The 23,264-nt window shown below is 40.8% G+C and overlaps 1 long non-coding RNA gene across 1 annotated transcript; it reads right to left on the bottom strand.

Moving 5' to 3' along the window:
* Positions 1-13,146: 13,146 nt before the first annotated feature.
* Positions 13,147-22,817, bottom strand: LOC139080296 (uncharacterized). The gene is made up of 3 exons (XR_011534691.1): positions 22,561-22,817; positions 13,846-16,870; positions 13,147-13,678 (listed from the first exon to the last, which is right to left on the bottom strand). It is a non-coding gene; the product is annotated as an uncharacterized lncRNA (long non-coding RNA).
* Between the last annotated feature and the right edge of the window lie 447 nt (positions 22,818-23,264).

A 23,264-nucleotide genomic window follows, 5' to 3' on the forward strand; every position in this document is an offset into this window, starting at 1 on the left:
AAAAAGATCCGGGTAGTAAAGGGCCCACGCACAAACCCACCCATCTCAGCAACCTTAAATCACCAGAGAGAAGGCTGACAGTCCTTTGGTGGAAAGAGACTCACCTGGTGGGCTCTGGGTGCATCTTGGTGAGAGGTGAGACCTCTCTAGAGACTGAGACATTGGTGGTGGCCATTGTTGTCACCTACTCCAGGCATGCTGACGCAGACCCTGGCAGACACCATTGAAGTTCTTCCCCTGGCCTGTTAGCCCTGGGGTCTTTCACACCCACTAGAGTGCAGATTTAATCCAGTTCAACCAGGGCAGGCAGCCCGCCCTAGGGACCGGCCCCACCCAACAGCAAGCCCTCAGGCTACTTTTCAGCCTGCATGGACTGGGTGACTTGATCCTCTACAGGCAGGGGAGTGTATCTGCCTCTGTGGGGCAGGGCCTGTGTGAGGATCAGGTGAACTGTGGGGGGCATTGGTGGAGAGGTGGGGGTCTCTGCAGTGGGGCAAGAGGGTACACTCCAGGGGGTCAGGAAGTGTGCATGGAACAGGACTTTGTTGACAGTGTGTGTGGACCTGTGGGGGGTGGGGCTTATCAGCAGCAGAAGACCTGTGCTACACAAATAGCCATAAAAAGGATCAGCCCCACCTTCCAAATCCTGAAATAATTGGGTGCTCCCATGCCTAGGGCCAGCCCCACTCAGCTGCACTCCTAAGAGTGCTGACAACAGCCTTGCAGGCCTGAGGACTATAGCAACTGTAAGCCCCTGAGTCTAGAAACCGGCTACACTGGTATCTACTTAATTAACAGGACAACTGTAACAGAAGTGTGCTACTAGACCTTGAAGCCAACACTGCTGAGGCTCCCGAAACCAGATTTACAAACAGCTGGCCAGGGAGGGAAAGACTAGACTCCCTGGGTACCTGAAGTAACAGCAACTCTGCCATGGCAGAAGGACACAAGTAGACCACAAAGGGGTCAATCCTGGATCATTTGGACTGGTGAGGAGAGGGAAGCACACTGCTGGGCCTCAAAAGGCATCTCTTACATAAGGCCACTTCTCCAAGATCAGGAAACATAGCTGACTCACCTAATACATAGATATAAGCACAGAGAAAGAGGCACAATGAGGAGACAAAGGAATACATTCCAAGCAAGGGAACAGGACAAAACCCCAGAAAAAGAACTAAATGAAACAGAAATAAGCAATCTACCCAACAAAGAGTTCAAACAAAAACTCATAAGGATGCTCACAGATGTTGGGAGGTGACTGGATGAACACAGTGAGATTGTCAACAAAGAACTGGGAAATATAAAAAAGAATCAATCAGAAATGAAGAATAAATACTGGAAATGAAAAATTCACTAGAGGGACTCCATAGGAGAGTAGATGATACAGAAGAATGGATCAGCAAGCTGGATGAAAGACTAGAGGAAATCACCCAAGCTGAACAGATAAAAGAAAAAAGAATTAAAAAGAATGAGAACAGTCTAAGGGAACTCTGGGACAATATCAAGCACACTAACATTTGTATTATAGGTGTCCCAGAAGAAGAGAGAGACAGAGGGGCAGAAAATCTATTTGAAGAAATAATAGCTGAAAACTTTCTTAAACCTAAGGAAGAAAACAGACATCCAAGTACAGGAAGCACAGAGAGCTCCAAACAAGATAAGCCCAAAGAGGCCCACACCAAGACACATTGTAATTAAAATGTCCAAAATTGAAGATAAAGAGAGAATCCTAAAAGCAGCAAGAGAAAGGCAACAAGGGACATACAAAGAAAAGCCCACAAGGCTGTCAGTGGACTTCTCAGCTGAAACCCTACAGGCTAGAAGAGAATGGCATGACATATTTAAAGTGCTGAAAGGAAAAAACCCACAGCCAAGAATACTCTATCCATCAAGGTTGTCATTCAGAATGGAAGGAGAGATGAAGAGCTTCCCAGACAAGCAAAAATTAAAAGAGTTTATCACCAAGAAACCATTTCTACAAGAAATGCTGAAGGGACTTATTTAAGTGGGAAAGAGATGACCACAGATAGGGATAAGAAAATTATCAAAAAAATAAAAATAAAAAACCAGGCAATAAAATTACTGGTAAAGGTAAAAATATAGGAAAGGTAGCAGACCAACCACCTATAAAGATAATTTGAAGATTTAAAGACAAAAGTACTAAAATTACCTACTTCAATGGTAAGAGGGTAATGGATAGATGCACACTAAACAAGAGATTAGTTATGATTTCAAAAACATAAAATGTGGGAGGAGGGGAGTAAAAAAGTAGAGCTTTTAGAAAGAGGTTAAGATAAAGAGACTCACACACACAAACTGAAAGTGAAAGGATGGAAAAAGATACTCCATGCAAATGGCAGAGAAAAGAAAGCAGAAGTAGCAATACTTATATCAGACAAAATAGGCTTTAAAACAAACACCGTAACAAGAGACAAAGATGGGCACTACATAATGGTAAAGGGAACAATCCAACAAGAAGATATAACACTTGTAAATATCTATGTGCCCAACATAGGAGCACCTAAATATATAAAGCAATTATTAACAGACATAAAAGGAGAAATAAACAGTAACACAATAATAGTAGGGTACTTTAACAGTCCACTTACACCAATGGGTAGATCATCCAAACAGAAGATCAACAAGGAAACACTGGCCTTAAAGGACACATTAGACCAGAGGGACTTAGTAGATATATACAGAACATTCCATCCCCAAACCACAGAATATACATTCTTTTCAAATGCACATGGAGCATTCTCCAGGATTGATCACATATTAGGGCACAAAACAAGTCTCAATAAATTTAAGAAGATCAAAATAATACCATGCATCTTTTCTAACCACAAAGGTATGAAACAGGAAGAAACTCAGAAATGCCACAAAAATGTGGAGATTAAACAAAATGCTACTGAACAATGATTGGATCAAAGAAAAAAATCAAAGGAGAAATAAAAAAATACCTGGAGACAAGTGAAAATGAAAATACAACATGCCAAAATCCATGGGATACAGCAAAAGCAGTTCTAAGAGGGAAGTTTATAGCAATTGAGGCCTACCTCAACAAAGGAGAAAAATCCCAAATAGACAAGCTAAAAGTGCATCTAAAGGAACTGGAAAGAGAAGAACAAACAAAGCCCAAAATGAGCAGAAGGAAGGAAATGATAAAAATCAGAGCAGAAATAAATGAAATGGAGACTAAAAAAACAATAGAAAAAATTAATGAAACCAAGAGTTGGTTCTTTGAAAAGATAAACAAAATTGACAAACCCTTAGCTAGACTCACCAAGAAAAAAAAGAAAGAAGGCTCAAATAAATAAAATCAGAAATGAAAGAGGAGAGATTACAATGGACACTTCACAAATACAAAAGATAATAAGAGAACACTATGAAAAGCTATACACCAACAAATTGGATAATCTAGAAGAAATGGATAAATTCTTAGAATCATACAACCTTCCAAAACTGGACCAAGAAGAAGTAGAGAATTTGAATAGACCAATCACCAGTAAGGAGATCAAAACAGCAATCAAAAACCTCCCAAAAAATAAAAGTCCAGGCCCAGATGGCTTCCCTGGTGAATTCTACCAAACATTCAAAGAAGACTTAAGACCTATCCTTCTCAAACTCTTCCAAAAAATTGAAGAGGAGGGGAGGCTTCCTAACTCATTCTACGAAGCCAACATTATCCTAATACCAAAACCAGACAAGGACAACACAAAAGAAGAAAATTATAGGACAATATCATTTATGAACTTCAGTGCAAAATCCTCAACAAAATACTAGCAAATTGAATACAACGGTACATTAAAAAGATCATACATCATGATCAAGTGGGTTTTATTCCAGGGATGCAGAGATGGTTCAACATCCACAAATCTATCAATGTGATACACCACATTAACAAAATGAAGAATAAAAATCACATGATCATCTCAATAGATGCAGAGAAAGCATTTGACAAGATACGGCATCCATTTATGATAAAAACTCTAAATAAAATGGGTATAAAAGGAAAATTTCTCAACATAATAAAGTCCATATATGACAAACCCACAGCACATATGATTATCAATGGAGAAAAACTGAAAGCTATCCCTCTAAGAAGAGGAACCAGACAAGGATGCCCACTGTCACCATTCTTATTTAACATAGTATTGGAAGTCCTAGCCAGAGCAATCAGGCAAGAAAAAGAAATAAAAGGGATCCACATTGGAAAAGAAGAAGTGAAACTGTCACTATTTGCTGATGGCATGATTTTATGTATAGAAAACCCTAAAGAATCCACTAAAAAACTTTTAGAAACAATAAATGAATACTGTCAAGTTGCAGGATAAAAAATCAACATAGAAAAATCGGTTGTGTTTCTATACACTAACAACGAAGTAGCAGAAAGAGACATTAAGAATACAACCCCATTTACAATAGCAACAAAAAGAAAAAAATACCTAGGAATAAACTTAACCAAAGAGGTGAAAAATCTGTACACTGAAAACTATAAAACATTGTTGAAAGAAATCGAAGATGACACAAAGAAATGGCAAGATATTCCATGCTCTTGGATTGGAAGAATTAACATAGTTAATATGTCCATATTTCCTAAAGCAACCTATAGATTCAACACAATCCCTATCAAAGTGCCAACGACATTTTTCACAGAAATAGAACAAAGAATCCTGAAGTTTATATGGAACAACAAAAGATCCCAAATAGCCGAAGGAATCCTGAGGAAAAAGAGCAAAGCTGGAGGTATCACACTTCCTGATTTCGAAATATACTACAGCGGCCGGCCGGGTGGCACAGCGGTTAAGTGTGCATGTTCTGCTTCGGTGGCCTGGGATTTGCTGGTTCGGATCCCGGGTGCAGATATAGCACTGCTTGGCAAGCCATGCTGTGGTAGGCGTCCCACATAGAAAGTAGAGGAAGATGGGCACGGATGTTAGCTCAGGGCCAGTCTTCCTCAGCCAAAAGAGGAGGATTGGCAGATGTTAGCTCAGGGCTAATCTTCCTCAAAAAAATAAATAAATAAATAAAAGGTCTTTAAAATATGTATATATAGTACAAAGCTATAGTAACCAAAACAGCATGGTACTGGCAGAAAAACAGACACACAGATCAATGGAACAGAATCGAGAGTCCAGAAATAAACCCACACATCTATGGACAGCTAATATGTGACAAGGGAGCCAAGAACATACAATGGAGAAAGGGAAGTCTCTTCAATAAATGGTGTTGGGAAAACCGGACAGCCACGTGCAAAAGAATGAAAGTAGACCATTATCTTACACCATGCACAAAAATCAACTCAAAATGGATTAAAGACTTGAATGTAAGACCTGAAACCATGAAACTTCTAGAAGATAACACAGGCAGTACGCTCTTTGATATCGGTCTGAGCAGCATATTTTCAAGTTCCATGTCTGACCGGACAAGGGAAACAAAAGAAAAAATGAACAAATGGGACTACATCAAACTAAAAAGCTTCTGCACAGCAAAGGAAACCATCAACAAAACAAAAAGACAGCCTAACAGTTGGGAGAAGATATTTGCAAACCACATATCAGATAAGGGGTTAATGTCCAAAATATGCGAAGAACTCATACGTCTCGACAACAGAAAAACCAACAACCCAATTAAAAAATGTGCAAAAGATCTGAACAGAGATTTCTCCAAAGAAGATATACGGATGGCCAACAGGCATATGAAAAGATGCTCAACATCATTAGCTATCAGGGAAATGCAAGTAAAACTACAATGAGATATCACCTCACTCCAGTCAGAATGGCTATAATTAACAAGACAGGAAACAATTGTTGGAGAGGATGTGGATAGAAGGGAACCCTTGTACACTGCTGATGGGAGTGCAAACTGGTGCAGCCACTATGGAAAGCAGTATGGAGTATCCTCAGAAAATTAAGGATAGATCTACCATATGATCCAGCTATCCCACTGCTGGGCATTTATCCAAAGAACTTGAAAACACAAAGGCATAAAGATACCTGCACCCCTATGTTCATTGCAGCATTATTCACAATAGCCAAGACTTGGAATCAATGTAGGTGCCCATCAAGGGGCGAATGGATAAAGAAGATGTGTTATTTATACATGATGGACTACTACTCAGCCATAAGAAATGACGAAATCCGGCCATTTGTGACAACATGGATGGACCTTGAGGGTATTAAGCTGAGCGAAATAAGTCAGAGGGAGAAAGTCAAATACCGTATGATTTCACTTATAAGTAGAAGATAAAAACAACAACAAACAAACACAGAGCAACAGGGGTTGGATTGGTGGTTACCAGAGGGGAAGGGGGGAGAGGGGAGGACGAAAGGGGTGATTGGCACATGTGTGTGGTGATGGATTATAATTAGTTTTCGGGTGGGGAACATGATGTAATCTACACAGAATTTGAAATATATTACGATGCACACCTGAAAACAAGCAAACAACAACAAAACAACAAACAAACAAACAAAAAAGATGAATTCCTCTGTTCGTGCCTTGTCTATCTTATTAGTAAATCAAACCCATTTCAGGGGCAAATTAATCCCTTGATTATTGAATAAAACAGATGAATTGGTATTTCCATGAATGAAAGCTGGAATTAAAAGAACAATCTGGTGCTGCTGATTGAAAGTTACAAAAACTGCTGTTTAACAAATGTACGGTTGCTTAAATGATCTATGTCAGAAGAGTAACTATTTTCTTGGGCAGCAGGATGGTTAAATATGGAAAAACAATGCAGCAGTCTGCTATCCTTTAGCACTCAGCTGAACCAGAGCTATGTGAAATGAGAGGTCAGGGCAGCTGCATTTTAGTCATCTTAGGGAAGCCAATATTTTGCCTTCTTTGCACTTAAAGATGCATGTACCTTAGCAGAAGTGGAGTAAACATTGGATGGATGGGTGGATGGATGTATGGATGGATGTATGGATGGATGAATGGATGGATGAAGTCATTCAATAAATATTTATTGAGCACTTATTATGTGCCAGATACTAGGGAACACAGAGTAATCAAAAATAGATAAAAATCTCAGTACTCATGGAACATATATTCTAGTGGAATAATAGCTAGATGGCCAAATAAATTCTAAATGGATATAGGGGCTCACAAGTCCCTGTTACATTACTTCACAGGCCACAGGAGTGCTTTTACCTTAATCTGGATAGACCCATAAGAATTAGTGTCCCCATGCTATAGAATTACTGCCAGCATTGAAATCAAAGTGCCTTTATACTGATGAAGGCCAGATCCCATAGATGAAGTTCAAGGTTAAAGCTACGGGAAGGTGTTAAAGTGAAAAGAGTATTTGTTCCTCCTCTCTGAATGATAACAGAGATATCTAAAAAGCACGAGGTGTGCTCGGTACTTAAATGTGATTGCAGGGGCCGGCCCAGTGGCATAGTGGCTAAGTTCATGCTCCGCTTCAGCAGCCCAATGTTGGCAGATTCGGCTCCTGGTTGTGGATCTAGCACCACTTGTCAAGCCACACTGTGGCAGCATCCCATGTAAAAAAAAGGAAGATTGGCATAGATGTTAGCTCAGGGCCACTCCTCCTCACCAAAAAAAAAAAAAAAAAGTGATTACAAAGCAAAAGAAGTCTGGTATTGGCCAACCATTTCGGAGAATACGCTTGGATTCTGCTTACTATAAATAAGCAAAAGGAAATGGAATTATTCATAAATGGAGATTATCGAACCTGTAACTCCCATTTCTAGGAGAAATCAGACCTGCCTTGGAAAATATCTTTGAGTTGATTTTTTCTCACTAAAATTTATGGTACAACCAAAAAAACAGTGGAACTAGACCTTTAAATTCTAATATTCACCATCATTGTATGTATATTTTAATGGCAATAGCAAAGAAAGAATACATATTTCTCTTGAATATATATTCCTTCTTTGAGATTTTCAAGTAAAGTAAGCAAAACTAAGTGTATAAATCCTTTAGGACAGAAACTCCTGTGGGGCTGAAGGAATAAAGCCTGTGGAGGGGCTGATAGGAGACGGGGCTGAGTTTACTGATGACGCCATGGCAGAATTATCCTGGGTCAGGGATTATCCTCAGGGCTTCAAATTCTGAAACTTAATTTTTATCATGGATTATCATGGTTACAAGATTATCTGGTACATAATTACCAAGATTAATTTTTATCATACACAGAGCTGTTCAGCCCTTTCAAGGTCCATCTACACACTGACCCAACTCATAAAATTCTGATGTATAAACCAGAATGGCAATTTATGAATCTATGTTGGAGGTTATCTCCTGGCAGAAGTTTATGCCTTCTGGTGGGCATGAAGACTCAGACCTCCAAATTATCCATCAAAAGGCTTAAATTAAAACCAAGGAAGTTGCATAATTTCAAGACATCAGAGTTCCACCAAGCTAAGAAATAAATGGGTGTATTTCTCTAGAGAATCAGTCCAGCACAGAAGCTAAGTGATTAGGATCTCGGTGAGATTGGAGTTGGGTTCCAAGCTCATCTACCACCTACCAGCTGCTTGGGAAAGCTCACCAAAGCTTATTTCCCTCTTCTGAATATGGAAATTAAGAAAAAAAGGCAGTCCATTTAAAGCATTAACCACAATGATTGGCACATGGGAAATGTTCAGTAAATGTTCAGCATAATTATATTCCTATCCAAAGAACTGATACTGGTTTTCTGGGATAAAAGTTTATCTTAATAGTGTTGAGTGTTGTTGTGAGCATTGATTAAGATGCTCAAAATTAATTATTACTGTTTCTAGCTAAAGAAATAAGTTTTATGGAGTCAATACACCTTTTGCCTGGATAACAGTGCTTGACAGACATTAAAACTCCCTACCTTCAAGATTGTTTTCCTAAGACACCAGCGAACACTCTAGCATCATGACAGGCAAACCACAGTCCAGCTGAAAGGGCGACAGTTTCCTTTTTCACTTGTCACCTTCCAGGCACACCTTTCTGTGACTGGCAGCCTCCACTGGGCTTTGGGGTTTCCTAAATCTCTCAAAGGTGAATTTGACAGGGGTATAAAGTTTATTCATTATGTAACTATTTCTACTAGTTTCAGCCTCAGAACTGCAGGTGAGTTTTTCCAGACCATGTTAGTAAATCCACTGATTTTCAAAAGATGAAGAAAAGCATATTTGTCCCCATGCCTTGAGCAGAATCTTGGAATCATTAAAATGGTAGTTATCTCTGGGTAGGGTGGGGTAGCGTTGGCCTGGGAAGGGCATGAGCAAACATTCTGGAGTGTTAGAATTTTCCACAGCTTTATCTGGGTGGTGGCTATACAGATGCATACATATGTAAAAATTCACTGAATTGAGGGACTTCCGGTTCTGATTCGCCATGTAAGAAGCTTGGAAATCGCCAATCCATCCTAATAACAAGCAAAAAGCCAAACAGACTGAAAACTCAACACCTCTTCTCTGATCCATAAGACAGGGGAGGACACAGGGCAAACCGCTGTCCCCAAGATTGGAGAGACAGACAGGCGAATGCAGGGAGTCACCACGTACTAGAGCAGAGCCTCGCAAGTGGAAACCACCCCCAGATATTGTGATGCTTTTTTAGATGCAATACCAAAGACCAGACCCATGAAAGAAACAATTGATAAGCTAGACTTCATTAAAATTAAAAACCTCTGCTCTGCTAAAGACAATATCAAAAGAATTAGAAGGCAAGACACAGATGGGGAGAAGATATCTGCAAAAGACACATCTGACAAAGGACTATTTCCTAAAATATACAAAGAACTCTTAAAACTCAACAATAAGCAAACAAAAATCTGATTAAAAATGGGCCAGAGACCTTAACAGACACCTCATCAAAGAAGATACACAGATGGCAAATAAGCATATGAAAAGATTCTCCACATAATTTGTCATCAGGAAATGCAAATTAAAACAACAGTGAGACACCACTGTCCACCCATTAGAATGATCAAAATCTGGAACACTGACAACACCAAATGCTGGTGAGGATGTGGAGTAACAGGAACACTTACACACTGCTGGTGGGAATGCAAAGTGGTACCACCCCTTTGGAAGACAGTTTGGTGGTTTCTTATAAAACTAAACATAGTCTTACTATATGATCCAGCAATCATGCTCCTTGGTATTTACTCAAAGGAGTTGCAAACTCATGTCCACACAAAGACCTGCATGTGGATGTTCATAGCAGCATTATGCATAATCGCCCAAACTTGGAAGCAACTGAGACGTCCTTCAGTAGGTGAATGGATAACCTGTGGCACATCCAGACAATGGAATATTATTCAGTGCTGAAAAGAAATGAGCTATCAAGTCATGGAAAGACATGGAGGAATCTTAACTGCATATTATTGAGTGAAAGAAGCCAATCTAAAAAGGCTACACACTATAGGATTTCAACAATATGATGTTCTGGAAAAGGTAAAACTATGAAGACAATAAAAAGATCAGTGGTTGCCCGAGGGGTAGGGGAGGATAAATAAAGGAGTGAAAATACTCTGTATGATATTATAATGATGGATATGTGTCATTATACATCGATCCAAACCCACAGAATATACAACAGTAAGAGTGAACCCTAGGTAAATATGGACTTGGGTGATTATGATGTGTCAGTGTAGGTTCATCCTTGGTAAAACGTGTACCCTTCTGGTGAGTGATGTTGATAACGGGGGAGGATATGAATGTGTGGGGGGCAGGGGTATATCAGAAATCTCTGTATCTCCCTCTCATTTTTGTTGTAAACCTAAAACTGCTCTAAAAAAAATAAAGTCTTAAAAGAATTCACTGAACTGTGCAGTTAAGGTGGGAGCAGTTTCCTATGGGTATGTGACAACTTAACAAAAAGAGTTAAACATCAATAAAACTGTCTGGTCCCCTTCAGATCTTTCAAATCAGAATCTCTGGGTGAAGGGCACCTCCAGATGATGCCAATGTGCACTGAAGTCTGAGACCATGGATATAAATAAAAAAGTAGATTTTCAGCATCAAAGACCGAGAAAAATAATCTAAAATCAAGATCATCCTAGGAACTGTAAGGTAAATGCCACATAAATACCAGCATTCCTATGCTGTGAAACTTTGGAGATTTGAGTCAAGAAACCAACATCTGTTTCTTGTGCTACCCAATGGTCTCTACAAGCAGCTCTAACACAAGAAGTGAAATGAGGCTTTGGGAGGCGAGGGCCCCAGAGAGGCTGCAGCAGAGCTCTGCTCTGCATACTCACTTCTGTGGCCAGAGCCTCAGGCGGAAGTGCTCGTCCCTCCAATCTGGTGATGTCAAAAGCTAGGCAAGTTACTGGGAGTTGAATTACAATGCAGTGCATTTGGGAAGAGCAGTTGTCAAGAACACACCCCCTCCAAATAGGCAAAGGTCTGTTCCAAAAAGAAAAAGGATCTGCCTAACGGAGATTTCTGAAAGCTGAGGTCAAAGATTTTCTTCCGTATAGCTGCCTGCAGTGTCATAATTCCAAACGAAAAGCTCCACTGGCTCACAAAGAGATGCTGCAGTGTTTGAGAGAACGAAAGGGGAGAACATTTCAAGACAGGCCAACATTGCTGCAGGGACTTGTTACAAAAGGCTCCCTTTGCTTTGGCGTTACTCGATGCTGCATCATTTTCCTGCGGTTTTCACCCAGTGTCATTAGGGATGTACACAGGAAAAAACAGGCATGCCTTAAAGGACATCTTCTGCCTGCGTTCTTGCAGACTCCGGAGGAGGTGCAACATGCACATGGCTGTAGAACAAACCACGGGACTCCGGTGCCCCACCTCTGTGTCTTCCATGCACAATTCTGGACTAACGTGGCGCTCTTTATGAAGGGGGCCCCAAGTGAACAAACACTTTCTGGGCTGCAAGTCGAACGAGAAAACGCAAACCTAGGATCTCCCTGTGGACAGTACGGGTAAGGTTACGGTGAAAAATGACCCCAGCACAACCTTCGTGGCTAATCCCCCATCTAGATCCCCTGTCCCCAGCACAGTGACCACTTCCTTCAGTTCGTGCCCCACCCCCAACAGAACACTTGTTACTGCAAACCTCCGATAACAGAGCAGATTTCCCCTGGGAAAAGGCAAAATGACTCAAGGTATGTTTCTGTTGGCAAAACTGTGCTTCCCTCCGAGACTGTCGCATGTACACAGATATTTCTCCTCATGTGAATCACAGCATTTTCCAGCTGGAAAACATCTTGAGGACAATCTGGGGAACCGTGTCATTAAGACAAAAACCTACCCCAGCTTACAGAGCCAGTGAGGTCGAATCGAGCTTCGGCGAACATCCTCTGGCCAACCAGGATCGCGCTGATCACTGGCACTTTGTCAACGACACTGAGTCCCTTTTTTTAAAAAAAATAGATTATTTTTGACAGCAGTTTTAGATTCGCAGCCATATTGAGTGAAAAGTGCAGATATTTCCCATAAATCTCCTGCCCACACACACCTCCAAACCCTTTTAAGTTTCTCAGTAACGCTGGGCCAGTTCATGGAGGTCAAGCCAAGTTAATTCCTTTTCCGCTCTCTATTTTTCAGATATTTTTACAGGATGAGACACCAGACAGCAGATGATACCTTAGGGTCACATTTGGAAGAACTTCAGAAAAGTCCCCCTTCTCCTGCAACCACAATGCGCTTGTTTACTTCTCCCCAGCAGCTAATCCTAGTCCCCCCTCTGGGCAATGGGTCATGCCTCCCACTGGCAATATTACGTTTTCTTCCTAACTCCTGGAATTTCTCCACTTCTACTTTCCTGGGATCCATCACACACAGTCTCTTTTAGTACATGGCACATGTGTTGATTATTCTGAAACAGTCGTGTCTTTTTCCTGTTTATCCTCAGTTTTCTTACATGGAAACATTGGGTCACTTCAATATTCTTGTTAGTCTGTGGTTGCATTTCAACAGTCTCCTACCAACTGGGTGACATAAACGTCCTCAATAGTCAATAAGTTGAACATTGTCATCATGCCCCATTGTCCCAAGCAATGAAAGCACATGTTCAGGCTGAGTCATCCCATTTCCTGCCAACAATAATTGGCAGGCATACCTCGGCTTCCCTCAGCTTTGTCACTTCTTAGTCTCAGCCGTTTAATTTTTAAATTTTGAAACAGAGTGTATGATTTTAATCAAGTCTGCAATTGTCATAAGCAAATGCTGTATTTAATCTGATGAAAGAGGTACACATGAAAGATATATGAACAATTCAGGAATTTAGCATTACAAGTAATATATATTTTAGGTTTATTTATTTTTCAGTAAGCATCAACCTGGTCCATAGTGCTTCCAGATTACCTAATTTAAGATGGAGAGTCTTAAACATTTTCCTGATGTTACATCCTTCCAAAATTTCAGCAACGTTAGCTAGTTTATACGGTATTATACTACAGTTTTGATGGATGGAAATGTCAAAACAAGGTCATGAGGCATCAATGGGAGAACAATGAGTACAATGTGCGTCAAGGCCACCTAACCAGTGAACCAAAATGTAGCAACAAATCTTGAAATCTTTGACGATAGATCCCTAAATTGTCACCATTACACTCCCTACTTAACCAAGCTGCCCCTTCGTTAATTTCCACGCCATCTTTCCTGAGATTTCCCAGATGTGAAACAGAGCATTCCGGCTCCCTCAGCCTCTCAGGACCTTTATGTCAGCATTATCCAACGTCTGTTCCTCCTCACTTAGACTCTGCATTCTTAAAGAGATAATAAGAAAATGGATATAAGCCACAAAAAGGCTAGAGATTCTTGACCTAGGTCATCTAATTTTTAATTATTGAAAAGAGAGGCAGTACAGTTTAGTAGAAAGAATACTGGATTTGGTCTCAGAAAACCCAAAGTGAAGTTTGAGTCTGTCACTTACCAGCTCTGTGACTTTCCCTGAAAGGAGTTAATCTCATAGAACTTCAGTTTCCTCATTGCTAACGTGGTGATGGTGCACTGATGGTAACGTGGTGCTGGTCAACCGTGGGGTTCAAAATCCATCAAACGCACTTTGTAAACTACATAGTACCCCATGCGTGCAGAATAGTAGGATGCTGATACTTCTATCTCTGAGGGCAAAGTGGCACGAAAGGGCCTATGAAGGCTTTAGTGACTCCTGTACAAAAAGCTGATAATTATGCCCTAGGCCAATGATCTCAAACTTTTCCCGCAAAGTCTTCATTAGGAGAATGGAAAATGAACCAGTATCTGGGCTAAATGAAAGAAATTTACTTGAAAATTTATTTCCACTTTTTAACGTATCTTTTATCTTAAGATAAACATTTTAAATTTGCAATCAAATAAAACTGATGCTTTGGGAAGGTGTGACACATTCCCCACGTGGTTTTTCATGCCTCTGCAACTGAACCCTCTGGGGTCCCTGTGTCGTAGGCTGCAGACGTCTCCCCTCCTCAGCTGTGCTTCTTGGGGAATTATCAGAGCTGTATAATAATTATCTGTTTACCAACCCGCCTCCTCCAGACCAGCTTTTATCCCTAGACCCTAGCATAGTGCTGGTACATTGTAAACACCCTGCACATATTTGCTGAATGAATTAGTCAACTTCTTCTTTTCAAGGATACATTTTTTGGGTTGGTTGATAATTAATGTCCTAATTACTATTGATGTCCACTGATGAAAAGGAAACAGGAAAAATGACAGCTTTGAAAGTTAAATGGCTAGACCCAAATCCTCACTCCAATGCTGGCTTCCCGCTCTTCCAGCCGGTGCCCCAGCCACCCTTCCCTGATGCTCAACAGCCAGCCTGTCAGCAGAGATGTTCATTTCATCACCGTTGGCTTGTCTTTGCATATGAACACTACTGGTAGTTTATTCTGCCCATTCAATTTCTATAATCCTCATAATAAATAAAAGAAATCTTACTCCAGTGTTTGTTCCACATTCCGCAATGTCCGCTCACACACAAATTTCCTTTTGAAACCAATGAGCGTTCTGTGCCAGAACATATCCTGGGGATGCAGGAGGAAGGCAGGGAGAGGAGAGAGAGAATCTCACAGTCACCATCTGTTGACAATACTCTTGTGCAGAGCCAGTTTTGAAGGTTAATGACATGTCACGCATCCTCTAGCGTCAAAAATAGGCTGCTCTCCCAGAATTCTATAGAACAGTTGTTGCACTGTGGAAGACGGGACAGTCAGCCAGCACTCCCACAGGGTCCAAGAAGGCCATTCCTGCCAAAAGCTGGATGAAACTTAACAGGGACCCAGGAAAAACAACTTTTACCAAATTCAAATATGGAAATGATCACTTTTCCTCGAGGCCAGTAAAAGGACTAGAAAGCATTGAGCCTCCAAAATGCCCCTGCATAATGAGATGTTTTTTTGAAGAGCCCTTGAATTTCATCAGCAACTCTTCAATATGTATCTACTCCTTTGTCTACCTGTTTTCAGAAAAATAAGGATGTGAGCCTGTAACAGAAGCAAGTCCAAGCGTTCACCAAGGGTCTGCCCATGGTTTCTTTGAGTGGTGAAGTTACTGCAGTGCAGCTGATCCAAGGCAAATCTGGGTCTCAGCTTCATTGACAGCCCACTGTTTAATGACTCACTTTGCTGTCTCATCAAGAATTCACGCAGTTGAAAGGCTGTTCCTTCTCAAATGTAGTTGCTTGCTTTCCCCACATCTCATCTAGGCTCTTTAATTTTCAAAGCCCTGCTGAGCAACCTTGGAAAATCCGAGCCCTTTACCACCTGGCGCTCCAGGAATGTTTTAAGAGGAGGCAGCTCTGCCTGTTTTCCTGTTAACCTAAGAACGAACTGTCTGGTCCCAGCGCGGAATAGAGTGGGTTGAACGAGGAACTGAGTAAAGGGACAGAGTAGAGAAATTGGGAAGCTCTCCAGATCATGTCTTCATAGTGTGACACCATTATTTTGTTTGAAGTGAAGTTTCTGGGCTTTAGCTCTGCCTAACTTGAAATATACGTGTAGAATACAAATAAAAAACTAAACGAGTGCTGGATTATTTGCCAGTTTGGGGTATCCAGCCTCTCCTAGTCAAGAGCAGACACACTGGTGAAATTTGGCCGTGTGAGGTGCTGAAATGATCACTCCTACAGAAGTGAGGAGATTTGGGTTCATTTTCATTTCAGGCTCTCCTTGTGTGACTTTGTATAAATCATTTAACCTTTCTGAGCCTCAAATTCCTCAACTCTTCACTGAAACTCAGCCACTGAAGGTGGGAGGGACTTTTCCTAGATCAGCACCGTCCAGTAGGACTTTCTGCAAATGTTCTGTTTTTGTGCTATCCAATATGGCAGCCACTAGCCATATCGAACAGCACGTTAAATGCGGATACTATGACCGAAGAACTGAATTTTTTAATTTTATTTATTTTTAATCATTTTAAATTTAAAACAAACATGTGGCTAGTGGCTACCATATTGGACAGTACAGGTCTAATCATTTCTAAAGTACCTTAATAAAAGTTCTGCTTTGATGATTTCTAAACCCAGCTAGTGACCCACAGTGAATTTTTCTTGTTATTCTGCCTACCATGAAATTTACTTCACAAAGTATTTGTTATAAATTAATAACTTTAGTCTTTGTCAGTGTAATAATTAATCACTAATGAAAATGGGATCTCTACATGATCAAAATATACATGAAAGAATTTTATGAATTCTAAAATGCTATGCAAATATAAAGGCTTACTAACAAAATATCGCACCTAACCACACACCTTTGCCAAGTGGCAGCTGACATACGTAGACTAAAACTCTTCTATTTCACAGCCCAGACCAATGGAAATAGCTTGGTGGGACCCTGTGGTGGTCCTGAAAACACTCTTTCTGAGTACCTCCTTCCACTGATGTTTAGATAAAGAAATTTTAGATTCCTTTTCTTTTCTACCACATCCATCAGGGGTTTCAACCTGGATGTTGACATAACCTATAAAAGAAAAGGATTTTTATTAATTATGTAATGACTTACAACTGTCGAGTTAGTGTGTTTCTTTTCTTCTAGGCTTTGCCTTGCACCAACAGAGCACGTTAAATATTGACCAGAATCCAAAGGGGGGACTCACCCAGCACTTCCATTTTCACCTGGGCCTGAATTTGCCTCTTTCCACCTCGGTTTAATCCCATTCATCCTCTTGGCCTCCTTTCACTGACCTTCAGATTCTTCTAGCTCTTCTCACGTGGCATCCTGACTGCTTCTTCTCAAGTTCACAATCCTCTCCATTTCTTCTCTGGTCTATTCTAGTCTCCTCCCTCCTGGCACAACACTTTCTCGGTTCTGTCCCTTCAGTGGCTATCCCCTTCAAGATGGCCCCGAGAGTGTCTCCTGAGTACTCACCCAGTGGCCGGCCAAAGCCTCTAGACTGTGCCTCTAGTTCCTTCTCAGCTCGCCAAGGTCCAGATTCTAGACAATGGGTTTGGACTTAAAGGAAACTTCTCTCTTACCAATTATTGAGGAATAAAATATTTCCCATTTTATCTTATTATTAAGTGATTCTAGAGTCTTCTGTATAAGGTATACTGTTCATAGTTGGGAAAGAATTACTTATTTTTTAACAGGTTTATTATATATATAACTGGCATGCAATAAATGATACATTTAAAGTGTACAGTTTGTTAAATTTTGACACATGTATATATATATATGTATACACACCCACAAAACCATCAGTACAACCAAGAAAATGAATATATCCATTGCCCCAAGAGTTTCCCATGCCCCTCTTAAATCCCTCCTTATCACCCTGATCTGCCACCTTTATCTTTGCCCTGGACTCAGACAACCACTCATCTGCTTCCTGTCACTGTAGATTACTTTGCATTTTCTAGAATTTTAAATAAATGAAATCATACAGTATGTACTCTTGTTTGTCTAACACCTTTCCTTTTTGTTGATGAGTAGTGTTCATTTTATGGATATACTATACAAATTGATCAATATACCATCCATTTGCCTATTAATGGATATTTAGGTTGTTTCCAGTTTGGGCTATTACAGATAAAGCTTCTATGAATATTTATGAAGAGGTCTTTGTGTGGACACATGACTTTATTTCTCTTGGGCAAATGCCTGCAAGTGGAATGGGTCATATAGTTTTTTAAGAAACTGCCAACATTCAGCATACCCAGTCTTTTTCATTTTAGCCATTATAATAGGAAAAAGAGACATATTTTCAGCTTCTTGAAGTTCTCTAATAGTTCATTGATGCTTTATTTATTTACTTTTTATTTTTTTGTTTTATCTTTCATTTTGGATACTTTCTATTGCAATGTCTTCCAGTTCATTAATCATGTCTTTTGCAATGTCTAATCTGCTGTTAATCCCATACAGTGTGTTTTTCATCTAAGACATTCTGGTTTTCAGCTCTGCAAGTTCAATTTGGACCTCTTTTATCTTCCAGGTCTCTACTTAACATCTTTCTTCTAGGTCTTGGACTATGAAATACAGTTATAATAACTGTTTATTGCCCTTGTCTGCTAATTCTAACATCTACGTCAGTTCTGGTTTGGTGTCTGCATGATGGCTCGCATCTTCCCACTTCTTTGCATGCCGAGTAACTTCTTAACAGATGCTATACATTTTAAATTTTACCATGGTGTGCTCAGAATATTTTTGCATTCCTATAAATATTTTTGAGTTTGTTCTGGGGCACAGTTACATTATTTGGAAACAGTTTGACACTTTCAAGTCCTATTTTTGAAGTTAATTAGGCAGGACTAGAGCAGCATTTTGCCTAGGCCAATTATTCCCCACTACTGAGGCAATATTTTTTGGAGTACTCTATGCAGTGCCCCCATGAATTGTAAGTTTTCCAATCTGGCTGATGGCAACAGGGACTCTTTCCAGTCCTATGTGAGCTCCTGGAACTTTTTTCCTTCTAATCATTCTGGAAATTTCTTTCCACAGCCGAAAGTAGTTTTCTCACACTCATGTGCTTAACAACACTCTGCTTAAAACCTGAAAGGGCTCCTCAGCAGGTCTCTGAGCTTCTCTCCTCTGCAGCTTCTCCTCCAAGAACTCTGCCTGCAGGCTTGAACTGCTTGTCTCCCAGCCTCTCAGCTCCGTTTCCTCAGCTCATGGGCTCCACTGGCCCCACCTGAGTAACCCCTTCCTGACGGCGACTGGGAAATTCATTCAAAGCAGTAATTTGGGGCAATTTTAGAGCTTACCTTGCTTGATCCTCATCTCTCAGGTATCACTGTCCTTAATTTGCCTGATCTCTAGTGTCTTAATAACCTTTGTTTCACATATTTTGCGTTTTTTTTTTTTTCTCATTTCGGGGTGAAGGGTTAACTTGGTCCCAGTTTCTCCATCTTGGTCAAAAGCAGAAGTCAATTATTTTGTATGGAAAAATGTTTATTTCTACCACACACCCTCAATCTAAGGAGGAGGAACAAATAAAAAATAATTGTATCCTTACTGGAAAGTTTATGAGTTGGGTTAGATCCACCCAGGCTGCCTAGATAGTACAAACCTGCTGTTGGAAACTGGAGGAAATGAGTGATCCTTCTATAGTGTTTAGGCCCAGAAGTGCAAAACCTTCTGAAATAGGGGCACGTAGAGAAAGGCAATAAGAGAAAAGCTGCTTCTGAAGAGAGAGTGATTACAACGCGGGATTGAGAGTCCACTGGAGAAGAGGAGATGCTGGGAGGGAATTCACCCTTTGTTCCTGCAAATTCCTCCCTTTCCTTCTCACGCTCTAGATGCTGCTTCTTTTAGTGCACTGAGCCTTCTGAGCCCCTCCCGTTCTTGTTAATGTGCCTTTGTTCCAGTCTCTAACTAATCTCAGCCAGTTCTCCTATTTGTTTCCAAGCCAAAGCTCCTGTCTCTCACACCATTTTCTCATTCAGTCAGTTACAGTTAGAGAGCTAGACAGGAGTCGGTCCAGGAAATGGGGCTGTCCCCCATTATAGGTCAAAGGCCATTGGCCTTGAGGGAGAGGACAAGGCTGTCTAGGACCTTTATCAGCTTGGAGGGCTCAGTTGTAGCTGGTGAAGATTTTTCAATTAATTTTATTTTTTTACTGTTTTTCTATCAAGTGAATGTGAATTTTAGTTTTAACCTGAAACCATGTGCCTTCTGAATACCCAAATTTAGATAAAGGTAAGACTGAAAAACACACCCCTTTTATTTCAGATGGAAAAATGAGATTCCAAATAGTACCGTTCAACCAATCATTCCGGACTGATTTCAGTATTCACCCTACTTCTTTTTATCACAATTGTGTAAGAATCACGGCAGAGAATTAACAGAAGTACAGTAAAACTCAGAAGAAACTCTAGACATTTTTGAATGAATGGACAGATGCCATAGGTCAGGTCAAATTCTCGAACATAGCAGCATGCATTAAGAGGCCATTGTAAGATGACTAACACACAGCAAACATCGGTTCTGGCTCCAGCACTGGAGCTATAAAAGAATGTCACCTTTTGATGGCAAGACGACCCAATGAAGGTGCAGAGGATTGTCTCCTCTTAGAGTTATCACAAATTTATTGCGAAATGGATCCATGAGGCAAGGAAACAAATGGCTAAAAATTTAATCCAGAGACACTGGGTATCATACAGAATTTTTAAAACTAGTTTATATATGTAGACAAAATCAACATTGTAAGAAATATAGATAATAGGTAAATGATAGATGGACAGATGGTTGGATAGATAGCTGATTCTCAAATGTCCTTATTTTCACATTATTTTTTTGTTTACATTGAACAGTATACTGGGATAGTCAGAAGGAGTCAAGGACAAGCAGACTTTCAGTAGCTGTAACAAGAGACAGGCTAGCGTTACGATTTGGGGCAGTGTTTCTCTAAGTGTGCTCTGAGGAACACTTTCATCATAAACACATGCAGCACCTGTTAAAAATGCAAATACCCAGGCCCGTCCCAGACATCTTAAATCAGAATCTCGGAGAGTGCAGCCTGGGATTCTGCATTTTAACACATGTCCCTAGTGTTTCTACTTGACATCAAAACTTAGGAATTCCTGGTTTCAAGAATAGACTCTGGAGGCTGGCCCAGTGGCGCAGTGCCGCTTCGGCAGCCCGGGGTTCGCAAGTTCAGATCCCGGGTGCAGACATGGCACCACTTGGCAAGCCACGCTGTGGTAGGCGTCCCACGTATAAAGTAGAGGAAGATGGGCACGGATCTTAGGTCAGGGCCAGTCTTCCTCAGCAAAAAGGGGAGGATTGGGGTTAGCTCAGGGCTAATCTTCCTCAAAAAAAAAAATAGACTCTGGAGCCAAATTTCCTGGGCTCAAAATTCAACTCTACTAAGTAGCTTTTTACCATGGACATATTACTCTGCACCAGCTTCTTCATCTGTAAACTCGAGGTGATGGTAACAATAGTACCTACCTTATAGGACTATAAAAGAATTAAATGAGTTGACATAGAATGTTCTTAGAATTGCATGGGGCACAATGTAAGCGCTGTCTATACGAGTACAACAAATGTACTACGTCAACCATGTTCCAGATCACTACAGCCTATAAGTACGGGAACTTGAAAGGAACAATATCAACAGTAAGTTATAAGGAATCAAAACACAGGTTTGATGCACAGCACTCCCCCAGCACATCATTTGGGGGTTCTTTTGTTTTGTTTTACTGGCAAAAGGACATTCTTTTGTGAAGCTGTCCTTGCTGCCCTAGAGGATATGACAGTACCAAGTAATTCCCCTTCATCTGTAACCAAAAGAGCATTGCTCTCCCCGCTATAAAGTTCTAGTGAATGCTGGGGAGGCGTCCTCCCCAAATAAAGGCCATATGCCTCTGGAGGAAACATTATTCTTCATTCAGCTCCTGTTAGACAACCTGGCAAACACAGAGGCGTCCTGGTTGCCTACCTGCCCTCTGGATCTTCTGTGACTCAAATGTTTTGACCTCACTCGTACTGTCAGGAATTCACCTGGCTCAACTCAGCAGTTTCAATTCTAGTATTCATGCTGCCGAAGCGAGCACAGCTCCACAGTTTCTAACAAAGACTAACTCTTGAGAAAAATTACTGGAGAAGATTCTGAATAAAGAGGATTCAGAAACTGTTCTTATGTTATAAGTCCTTGGTTAAGACTGGATAGAGAGAAAAATAGAATAAGCCATTGAACAACGTCCCATCAGTAATTCTAGAGTTTCACTCCCGCTCTGGGCCAGCATGTGACACGTGGAGCAATGAGAAGTCTGGCACAGTGTACGCTCAGTCTCTTCTGAACCGCAGCTTCAAATTATCAGCCTCCTCCGCCTTCATTGCTTTTCCATCTCTCCTGGCCTCCCTGGTCCATGACCTCTACCTTTCTCTAGCTCCCTTGTGCCTCTCTTATTCCCTAAACTAAATCCCATCCAGAATCAATATAAATATCCACTACGATAAAGCCCAGCTTCCTTAACTTTACCCCAAAGTTTCACGCTCTCTACTCTCTCCCTCTCTCTGTGCACTCCAAACATAAATTGAACTGCTTGCAGGTCCCCAAATGTGCCCCTGTCTCTCTCCCCACAGATCTTCCCATATGTCGTGCCTTCTCCCTAGGACATCTTTCTTTCCCACCCCTGCCCCATCCCTCAATTGACTAACGCCTACTTACTCTTCAGAACTCAGCTAAGGCGTCACCTCCAGTGTCTTACCTAATCCAGTTCCTCCAAGGTCCTCGTCAGTCAGGCCCTTTGAGTACTGTGAGTGCTATTTACCCACTTGTGTTGACTTCTCAACTATTACGTCCTTAAAGAGCCATATTTCGCCCATCCTTGTACCCCGTCCCTTAGCAGAGGGATCTATGCAGGCAGAACACTCAATACCCATTAGAGAGAGCAGGCGGCAGGGGCTGTAAGTAAGAGTGCGGGGTCCAGTGACCGCTGCAGAACTTCTTGACTCCCACGATGGCAGGGAGGGACAATCTGTTAGTTGGAGCTTATTTCCATTTTGTAGCTCACCTTGTTCCTTGAGCAAAAGCAATTGGTGCTTCTGAGCCAACTGGCATCATTCCAACCTCACAATTCTCTAGTAGGAAAATGGCTTATTCTTAATCCATTGGTTCTGTAATTCATTTGTTTCTTTCCATTAGTAATTCATTAGTTTATTTTAAAATTTATTTACTTATTTATTTAAAAATTAATTAATTAATTTAAAATTCATTCTTTAAGCACTTGCTAGGTAGTGGCACAGTGAGAGGCACCCCAGTACAGTGGCAAGAATGTGGATTTTTCAGGTCAAGTCAACGGGGTTTTGCATCCTGCTTTGTAATTTACTAGCTAATAACTCACACTGGTGTAAATGGTTGTGAAGGGCATGAGTTTTAGAGTCAGACAAACTGGGCTTTAAAATACTGCTC

This window comes from Equus przewalskii, chromosome 29 (assembly GCF_037783145.1).
Source record: "Equus przewalskii isolate Varuska chromosome 29, EquPr2, whole genome shotgun sequence".
Classification (NCBI taxonomy): domain Eukaryota; kingdom Metazoa; phylum Chordata; class Mammalia; order Perissodactyla; family Equidae; genus Equus; species Equus przewalskii.